This window comes from Panthera leo, chromosome B4 (genome assembly GCF_018350215.1).
Source record: "Panthera leo isolate Ple1 chromosome B4, P.leo_Ple1_pat1.1, whole genome shotgun sequence".
Classification (NCBI taxonomy): domain Eukaryota; kingdom Metazoa; phylum Chordata; class Mammalia; order Carnivora; family Felidae; genus Panthera; species Panthera leo.
Genome location: NC_056685.1, coordinates 113,194,922 through 113,205,767, shown reverse-complemented (window position 1 = coordinate 113,205,767; position 10,846 = coordinate 113,194,922). Strand labels below are relative to the sequence as shown.

Below are 10,846 nucleotides of genomic sequence, written 5' to 3'. Positions count from 1 at the left end.
TTCTGAAGAGAAAAACTTCGGCTGAATCTTCTGCTTTTTTATAATCCTTACTAATTAGACCATGGAGGTAGAGACATCATTTTCTTTAAAGTGGTGGCCCATAAATTGTGTGTCTTACATGATTAGTTTTGGTGATACCAGACTAGATGGGGAGGGATAGTTATTTGAATTATTATTGTTGGTCCAGAGAGGTGACAAGGAAGAAAATATCTCGCATACAACTAACAGACGAGAGACTACGGAGGCACGTTCTCGATTTATGAACCGTTGTCTTGCAAACATGTTTCTTGGCAAAATAATAAGGAAAATGTCAGTGTTCTGTGAAGCCAACACCACCTTAGCAGAAGTAATTTTCTCCACCTCAAATTAAGCAGGTTGTGGGAGACTTTGGTGACCAAGTGTTACTTTCATTTTTAATTTCTTCCTCTTTTATAATAATAGTAATATTAAAAACTGTGATTTTTACCTCTGTCTCTTGAAGCAGAAGCTCTCGACCCAGAGATATTTTGCCTCTCTGGAGATATTTGGCAATGTTTGGGCATACTTTTGCTGGTCACAACTGGGGGTAGGGAGCTATTGGCATCTCCTGGTTAGAGGCAGGGATGCTGCTGAACATTCTACAAATCTCAGGACAGCCTCCCTCCTCAAACAGATCAATGACCTGGTTCTAAATATCAACAGTGTTAAAGTCGAGAAGCTTCTCTGCAACATCCCAATCAGTCATTCATTTATTCACTCCACAATTATTGATTGAGCACCTACTATGTGCCAGCCTCCCCACTGCTGAGGCTGTGATATTGAACAACATAGGAAAAGTCCCTACTCTTGTCTAGTTTGCGTTGTAAAAGAGAGATAGATAATAAACAAGAGACACAGAAAGTCACAAGTATGAAGAAGAAAAATAAAGCTGGCAAGGGGGTAGACAACATCAGTAGGGAGCCGTGAGATTGAACGCTTGCCTTACTCGTGGAGGTAGGCATATTTGTCATGATTATGGATGAGGAAACTGAATCTGAGAGCGTAGAAGTATCTGTTCAAGAGGGACACTTCTCTTAAGAGATAGCAGCTGAGATCTGACGTTAGCCATGCCTGGTGCTTTACAGAGAAATTTCCACTTGTGCTATGCTATCTATTATCATCAGAAACTAGGGTTGTCCTTGCTTCATTTTGTTGGAAGTCCCCTTTCTCTAGCTTGCTGATAACTATCTCCTGCCCTGCCCAAATCATTCACTTTCAGCGCCACTGTTAGAACATTCCCTGATTACATCCTTTTCCCAGACTCATTATCCTCATTACCTAAACACATTCAAAGCAAGCTGTCCACTGTTTAATAAAGTGAAAGAAGTCCCCTCCTTTGTTCTACACACTTTTTTATCATAGCCTCTCCTTTTCCTCCTTTCATGGCTAACCTTCTTAAAAAGGTGCTCCATTCATGCCGTGTCTCTCTACACTCCTCCAATTTACTTGTAACAGAACCTCTCCACCCTCACTCCATACAAACTGGTTTTCAAGGTCCACTAATTACCCTGTAATTTCCATTTTTTATAGACCCTTTTCTCTTTGTCTGCCCTTTCTTACTTGGCCTCCTACCAACATTTGGTGTTCATTACCTTCCTTTTCCTGTGTCTGGCATACTTCTCTTGACTTCCATCTCTTTGCTTTGGGATTCCCTTCTTCCCCTTTGACTGTTCCTTCTAAGTAATCTCCATAGGATTCTCTTCTCTTCATCGCTTTATTAATTGGTGTCCTTCAGGATCTTGTCCTCAGTTTTCTTTTCCTTTTAACCATGCCTTCTACAGATTTGTCATGTAGAGCAATCCCAAAGGTATATAAACATACTCTGCAATATGCTGAGGCGTGAATGTGATTTAAATGTAGTAAGAATGTGATGTGCCAGGGTCAGGGCCATCTCTGATTGATGATCCTGGCCAGCCACCCAGAATCCACATTGCTGCATTCAACTGAATGAGTTGCACAGCACAGACTTCCCCCAACCCCTTGATGACTATAACAGCTCCCTAATTGGTCTCTCTATTCCCAGCTTTAGCTCCATCCGTTATTCTCACTATATTATCTTTCCAAAGGCAAACCGGATCTAGTGTTTATGCCCTCCTATCAGTCCATCTGGGCTACTATTACAAAATAGCATGGACAGTGGGTTCATTAACAATCAAAATTTACTTTGCCCAGTTCTGAAGGCTGGGAAGTCCAAGATCAAGGAACCGGCATGGTTAGGTGAGGCCCTCTTCCTGGTTCATAGATGTCTAGTTGTCTTCTTGCTCTGTTCTCATATTGTAGAAGGGATGAGGGAGCTCTCTGTGGTCTTTTTGATTAGGGCACTATCACCTCCCAAATTCCCTACCTCCGGATACCATCATAATCGATATTAGGTTTCAACATATGAATTTTTTTCAAATATACTTTATTGTCAAGTTAGCTAACATACAGTGTATATCTTGGCTTCGGGAGTAGATTCCCATGATTCATCACTTACATACAACCAGTGTTCATCCCAACAGGTGCCCTCCTCAATGCCCATCACCCATTTTCCCCTCTCCCTCAACCTCCTCCCCATCAACCCTGTTTGTTCTCTGTATTTAAGAGTCTCTTGTGGTTTGCCTCCCTCTCTGTTTGAAACTATTTTTCCCCTTCCCTTCCCCCATGGTCTTCTGTTAAGTTTCTCAAATTCCACATATGAGTGAAAACATATGATGTCTGCCTTTCTCTGACTGACTTATTTCACTTAGCATAATACCCTCCAGTTCTATCCATGTTGCTGCAAATGGCAAGATTTCATTCTCTCTCATTGCCGAGTAGTATTCCATTGTGTGTGTGTGTGTGTGTGTGTGTGTGTGTGTATGTATACCACATCTCCTTTATCCATTCATCCCTTGATGGACATTTGGGCTCTTTCCATGCTTTGGCTATTGTTGATAGTGCTGCTATAAACATGGGGGTGCATGTGCCCACATCTTCTTTATCTATTCATTGGTAGATGGACATTTGGGCTCTTTCCATACTTGGGCTATTGTCGATAGCACTGCTACAAACATTGAGGTACATGTGCCCTTATGAATCAGCACTCCTCTATTCTTTGGATAGATTCCTAGTAGTGCCATTGCTGGGTTGTAGGGTAATTCTATTTTTAATTTTTTGAGGAATCGCAGAGTGGCGGAAGAACCCCTTCATCTTTCACAATGTAACTCACCCCTGTGCATGTTTTCACACTGTTGCATAGCTGTCCTGTTTGCCTGGAATGCCCTCCCTCCACATTCTGACTCCACAGTGTTGACATTGGGAAGTCCTACTCATTCTTCAAGGCTCACTCTTAGTACCCCTTCCCAGGTTTCTGGGCAGAGTACTGTCTTATATATGCTCCCTCCACTTCTAATTACATTGTGTATTCCTTTAGGGTATGGAGAAGAAAACTCAACAGCAAAGTTTCTGTCCTCAAGCCAGCTGTTCTACCCAGCAAATTATCTATTGTTATCTCATTGTAAAACTTCCTCACTCTCTCCATTACAAATCATTGAATTTCTGTCACTAATTTGCTGTGTGATCCTGGGTATTTCACCTAACTCCTCTGAGCTGTCATTTTATCAACTTAAATTCTGTCAAATAATGTTTTTTTTACAACTCAAAGAAATGTATCAAATTCTCTGAACTCTCCAGGGGAAAAGATGTCATAAACCAAAGATGAAATAAATTGTCATAATATTTTTGTTATTAAACCCTTTATTCAAACCTCAACAAGGTGAAACTATTTCCGAAGAAAAAATAACCTCTCCTTACAGATCTTTAAAGCTTGACAACACTTACAATATAACAAAGCTTTATCATGTAATTTTTTGCTTATGCAAGAGATCGTTTGCAGCCCTCCCCCATTTCTTCTTGCATTTTGGAAAAATTTAAGATTCACCTTTGCTATGTTCCATAGCCTTTCCCTCCCCCCGCCTAAATGAAAGAAAAGTTTTATGCCAGAGAAGTGAAGAGATAAAAGTTTAAAATAATAAGTCCTCCATCATGATCCAAAACTTTCTCATACCATCAGCAGGACTTACTGTCACAACCTGGGGAGAAAGAAGAGGGGCAATGAATATGAAGGAATTAGGGGAAAACAGATGTAGAGAGAATACCAGGTACCTTTCTTCACTTTTTTACTCCAGGTTTCAGAACTAACATCATCTTTTAAAAGTCTCATCTTGGGAGCGCCTGGGTGGCTCAATCAGTAGAACATCCGACTCTTGATTTTAGCTCAGGTCATGATCTCACGGTTCATGAGATCGAGCCCCATGTGGGGCTCTGCAATAACAGCATGGAGCCTGCTTTGGATTCTCTCTCCTCTCTCTCTGTCCCTCCCCTTGCTCTCACATGCTCTCTTTTTCTTAAAATAAATAAATGTTAAAGAAAAAGCTCATCTTGGTGAGATGGGTAAATGGGAGTCAATGAATAATTGTAAGAGAAAATAACGCAAGAGGAAGGTGTCAGTCGGGATTCTTTTCTGTCTCAACATTTTTGTGTCCCGTTGACAATGCCTCGCAATATCTCCATGCATGGAAAACCAATGTTTAGATGCTAAAGGTGGGATGAATACGGAGAGAGAGAACCAGAATTTATTGACTACAGCCCCTGTGCTATGTATTTAGATGATCTATTTCACTTAAACTTTCCAACCATTCTGTATAGTATATTTACCTTCTTTGGAGTTAAATTAACTGGAACTCACTATACAGTTAGCAGTAACTACAGCCAAATTGAAACCAAGGGTTTCCTAACTCAAACACACCCTACCACCATACCATGTCCTGTTATGTAGACAATAAATGTCCTGGCCTCAAACAGTTTATAATCCAGAAAAGAAGTGGAAACATCTCTCTAAAGAGCAGAATTGAAAAATTGTGTATGTGTCCTATTGTGGGTATTTAGCCTCCTTGCTCAGAGAGCACCCACTTTGAGTTGTTTTCTTCCCTTGAGAACAATGCAGACATACAGAGATGCTATTTGCTGACATTTTTGTTTTCAACAGATGATCTAACAAGTCTCACAGACTTTGAAGTCCTCCAGATGTAAGGCCTTCACTTGTTACGCAAATTTGGTAAGATATTTAATCTCAATCAGACTCTGTTTCCACTTATTGAATTGGGAAGATGATACTTATTTTATAGAATTGCTATAAATACCAAAGAGATGCTTGATTCATAGGTATATCTCAAAAATGATGCTTGTGACGATTTGTGACAGCAATATTGGCAGCTTGTATTTTGATACATTTTGATGCGTTCTGGAGTTGTTTGGGGGTAGGTGGGGCTACAGTCCCAGATGCGGCCTCTGGACTCCCTGGCCAACAGTGTTGGTCAGCTGGATAGATGCACCAAAGTGCTAAGTACTGGGCACGTGGAGGGGAAATACTAGGGTCGGGGAGATCCTGGAAAGAAGAAATCAAGAGTTTCACTGAAAGTACTTTTCAAAGTCAAGTCAAGGAAATGGTGGGGACATACGGGAAGCAAGGAGGAAAGATCGGGATGGGAGATGAGGGTTTGTTTCTCCCAAATTGAAAACCTCCAATGAGACTGTTCTTGAGCCAATGGTCACAAAATGTTCCTCTGATTAAGGAAATCTCATTTGAAGGACTAGCCTTACGAAACACAGAATCACAAAGTGATGGCACATGTTTTCCTCCCCCTTATTCCGTTCTTTAATGTAATACATTTAAAAAAGAAGTTGTTTCCCACGAACCTGATTAACTCTGAAGAGAGTCATAATCCATCTAAACCAATCCAAATGAAGGTAAAAAGAATAATCAGGCTCCCATTATGCAAAATGGTGCTCAGTTAATTTATTGCACTGCACTGAATAATAAGCTGTTAGGCTCCACATTACTTTCTTTACGTTAGATCAAATAGCTTATTGCTGCTGGAGCTTATTTCATATCGCATAAAATTCGGATATATTACAATGGAGTAGATATTAGTCCATTATAAGAGACAGACTTAAGTACTTCATTTATAGGATCTCGCCATTTGGAAAATGGCAAGGGAGAAGAAGAAATGCAAACGAGGTAATGGACAGAGGGGGATTTATGTGCACTGCCCATCTACCAGCTCTGTTGTGGGTGACTGCTGGTTGCCGCATGGGGCCGGTGCCTTGGAGAAAAGCAGCATTTCCAGTGGGAAGAAAATCCAAAGAGAGTTTATGTTCCTTTTCAGGGAAGTGTTGACATTTTAATTACTCTCTGTTTTCTTTGGAGCTACATTTGAGAATTGGAAGCAAGTTAGAAAAATAAGGATTGGCTTTATTAGAAATCAGAGGAATTGACGTGCAGCCATGAGCTGGAGAAAGTCCAGATTCAGCTCTTGACAAACTCAAGTCTCCAGCAGGACCCAGAAAAACCAAAAAAACAAAACAAAACAAAACAAAACAAAACAAAACACAAAACCCCAAAAACAAAAAACAACTCAGCTATTAGAAAACTAAACAATGAGATCCTCCTCAGGTCTTATCATCTCTGAGAGCAGACTGTGCCTCTGTGCAATCTAATCTTTTCCGGCCATGGGGCCCCTGTGCCTCACTTTGGCAATTTTTTTTTTCCTTTAAACTTTGGTCTCACAGGGGTTTGTGAGGTAAGCTAAACAGGGGTGCAAAACAAAAAAAAAGAATGATCATGGACAGTTGGAATGAGTTGGGGAAAACGGTGGGTTTAGAATGATTTAGTTTTGAAGATAATCTGATACTTTTGGGATTTCATAAAAGAAAACTGCCTGGGGATGTGAAGGCGGAACCAGAGTAAATAGCTTAGGGAGATGTGATATATTTGCACCCTCTCCCCTTGCACCTGGAGCTGCCTAGAATTGAATAAATATTTAGCAAACAGGGTACCTACATGTGTTCCAGGATCAGCAAATTTGAAAATAGTAACTTGGTACAAGGGTGAAGAAAACAAACAAACAAACAAAAAAACCCCAACTCCAACCAGCAAGTTTGTGGTCTCTTTTTCCCTTCTCCACCCTCCTCATCCTTACTATGCCCCAGGGACAGTATGGACACTCCATTGAGCTTTGACCAATCTATGCCCCAGGGACAGTATGGACACTCCACTGAGCTTTGACCAACCTATGCCCCAGGGACAGTATGGACACTCCATTGAGCTTTGACCAACCTAAGCCCCAGGGACAGTATGGACACTCCATTGAGCTTTGACCAATCAATTCAGTAATGAGTGGATCAAACTGAGTTCCTAAAATCAGATACTGAGTTCTAGTATCTACCATGTGTCAGGTACTTTAAATACACTATTTGAATTTTTAAAAAAAAACCCTATAAGGAGATATTATCTCTACTAGAGATACTATTATTTCTGTTTTACAAATGAAAATTGATGCTTGGGCAACTTAAGCAGATCCATAAGCTATAAAAACCTTTATCATAAAACATTTCAAATATATGCAAAAGAAGATAAAACGGTATAATGAACCTCTAGGCTTATTTCACTTCACCCGCTCAGGGTCAGTCTTCTTGATCAACATCTACTGCACCCTATTATCCTGAAGCAAACCCCAGACATCGCGTCCTTTCATCTGTGTATATTTTACTACATGTCTCTAAGAGACAGGCGTTCTTTAAAACAAAATAAACTACAATACCTTTCTCACACCCTGAAAACATATGCAATGTTCACTTATCCCCAATTGTCTTGCTATATATATATATATATATATATATATATATATATATATAAAGTTTGTTTGAATCCAGATCCAAATGCAATCCATACGCTGTGATTGCTTGATGTGTCTCTAACATCTCTTTAAATCGATAGGTTCCCTCTTCCCCTCTAATGTTTTCCTTGGACTTTTTGGTTGAAGAACTGGGATTGTTTGTCCTGAAGATTTTCTAACCGTTTAAATTTTCTCGATTCCATTCCGTGAGGTGTTCTCCAATATACGTATCATCTTGTACTTTGCACTTCCTATAGATTTACAGTTAGAGCTAGAAATTTTATCAGATTATGGTTGCATATTTTTAGTAAGACTAGGCCATATGTAGTGGTATAATTTCCACAAGTGGGCATGTATATGTGTGTGTGTGTGTGTGTGTGTGTGTGTATGTGATGTTATCGACTATTGAGGATTTTTGGCTAGATTCAGTATTTCATTAGCGATGGCAGGGTTGTGATATCCTAAATTGACAATTAACAAGATAAAATTTATTTTTTAGAGCAGTTTTAAGCTCACCACAAAACTGAGTGGAAAGTGCACGGAGTTCCTGAATACCTCTGTCTCTCCACCTATGGCCTCTTCCACTATCAACAGCCAACACCGGCAGCTATGCACGATTATAATGAAGGAAGCCACACTGACACGTCATTATCACTCAGAGTCCCTAGTTTCCATCAGGGTTCACACTGGGTGGTGAACATTCTGTGGGTTTGGACACATGCATAAAGATGATTGCTTTCTCATTTATTAACCAGGACACTTCTGTAAGGGAAAGCTTTCCCCTCGTTACATAGTTGGTTATATGAAATGAAGTTCACATAAGAAACCCAGAATAAATGCTTTTTCTTTCCCTTATCTACCAGTTTGCAGAATAATTAGTTGGTTCTCTCTGGTATCTTCTAAAGTTAACGTAAGTTCTTGCTGTGTTTTTACTGTTAGTGTCACTAAGAACTCATGTATTTAAATGTATTTGATGAGTTTCAATGTCCTACTCTATATACAGGTACATGGGTCTCTATACACATGCATATGCTGATAACACAGTGGTAAACTTCTAGATCACTAATGTCTATAAATTTGCATCATTTTGCTGCCTTGATTAAAAAAAAATTCTTAAAATAGTTTGAAAGTTTATCTTAAAACACTCTCTTCCATTTACTGACTCTTATAAAGATTCCCCTGAGTCTCTGAGGATGGTAGAAAATCTTGCTTTGTTGCTAGAAAAACATGAGCAGCTATTTATAGAGGCATAAAAGCAGGGAAGACAGAAGGGAGGAGGGAGGAGCAAAGGAGGAATAAAAGAAAGAAAAGAGTAAGCAAATGTATATAAAAGATAAGTAATTAATGGGCTATTGCGTCATCTCGGAAAATTACTGTCATGAACTGATTTACATGGTGCCGTGTGACGTTATTGCGAAAGAGTTAAGCAAGAGGCCTTGAGTCTTAGGCTGCTTGGCTCGAATCTCCAGTTCTGATCCCTCCTAGCTGGGTTGGCTTTGCGCCTCACCCTTCTCATCGTGCACCAGGGCCAAAGGAGCACCGGGCGGTAGGATAACAGAAATGAATACATATAAAGTGCGTAGATTATTCATAGTAAACGCTCAATAAATGCTGGTTGATTTTGTTGTCCTTGTGATGATGATGATGATGGCAATCATGATGAAAATGATGCTAATGATGATGTGGATGGCAAAGCAGGGGCTCTGAAGGGAAGAGCGAAACACATTTGCTGAGTAACCGTGAGGAACAGGTACTGAACGAGCATCTATATTAAGTATAGCGTATAATGATTACATATAGTACATGTAATTTGTTATCAACTTTAACATACGTTGAAGTCTGCCATCATTATTTATTATTTGTTCTAGCCCAGTAACCGGCACAGGGGAGAGATACAGTATACCCCTTCTGAGAACTGAGCGGTACTATTAGGTTTTGCTGAGAACCTTTCCAAGACGAGAGAGGATACAGCGCTAGCAAAGACCAGAACTTTAATATTCTGTAAGTAGAGCTTAACGGCAAATCCCAGGAAACGTGTTCAAGCCCTAATGCGGGCCGTGAGGCACTAGTGAATCACACAACTCTAGCCTTGCTCGTGGCAAATCAATACCCGTATTCACCCAAGTTTTTCCACTACACAGGAAAAGGAAGAAAGAAAAGAGGAACACTTTTCGAATCGCTCCTCCAACCACGGAAATGATTTTAATTACCAATTCATCTGTTGGCAGACTCTTCTGGCAGATGTACCTGCAGCTTGGAAAGATAACAAACGAACTGATTCCTTACTCCAGAGTTGACACTGATAGTGCTTGCCGAATTTGCTCTCAGAAAAGAATCCCGGGCAACAATACATCTGGCACTCTGCTCGAGGAATTTGTCATGTCGTTGACATGTTCAGCCTCCATTGTCCACCCCACGCCGACAGCAGGTCCTTTATATTTCAAAGAAATTGCAGTCTGAATTAATATAATTAGAACGTAGCTGCTATTCACTGCAAAAACTCTTCATTTCCAGGAGTACAGATCTGATGGTGCGTCCGTGCGCAAAATCCTCCCAGTGATGGCTGGAGGGGAGCGAGCAGATAATACATTGACAGAATAGACACCAGTTCATCAGCCTTTATTTGCACCAACTCATGGAAATATAGGAGGAGAAGAAACCTGTCCTATCTTTGGCATGTCTCAATAGAAATATCCTTCAGGTTTAGCAGCCTGTAAGTACTTTCATAAAATATGCAGAATAGAGTGTCTGAAGGAAGAGAAAAAATGAAATAGGAAAGATTGCATATCTTCCAAAAGACAGTTATAGGAGGTAGAGTGGATAATTCATGGATAGAGTTACAGAATTAAAAGGTTGTTAGGTGACTTCATTTATTCTTTACTGCGTCGCTGTGTAGAGTCAAGGTCACTAACCAGGAGATGATCACCAAGTAAAACAACTTGGGTGCTAGATTCTTGAATTTCATTTGTTTGTTATTGTTTATGTTTCTGCAAACACTTGATAATTGATATGGTGGAAGCCTACATCAGCATCCTTTTTTGGAAATAAGATTGATTTATATTCTCTCAAATATGTTAGTATTCTTACCTTGAATGACTCATTTTAGGGGAATAATGACCTGACATATCCAT

At 40.0% G+C, this 10,846-nt stretch overlaps 1 long non-coding RNA gene across 1 annotated transcript; it reads left to right on the top strand.

The window, feature by feature from the left end:
• Positions 1-9,085: 9,085 nt before the first annotated feature.
• LOC122223707 lies at positions 9,086-10,462 on the top strand. The gene is made up of 3 exons (XR_006204408.1): positions 9,086-9,716; positions 9,857-10,143; positions 10,230-10,462. It is a non-coding gene; the product is annotated as an uncharacterized LOC122223707 (long non-coding RNA).
• Positions 10,463-10,846: the final 384 nt, after the last annotated feature.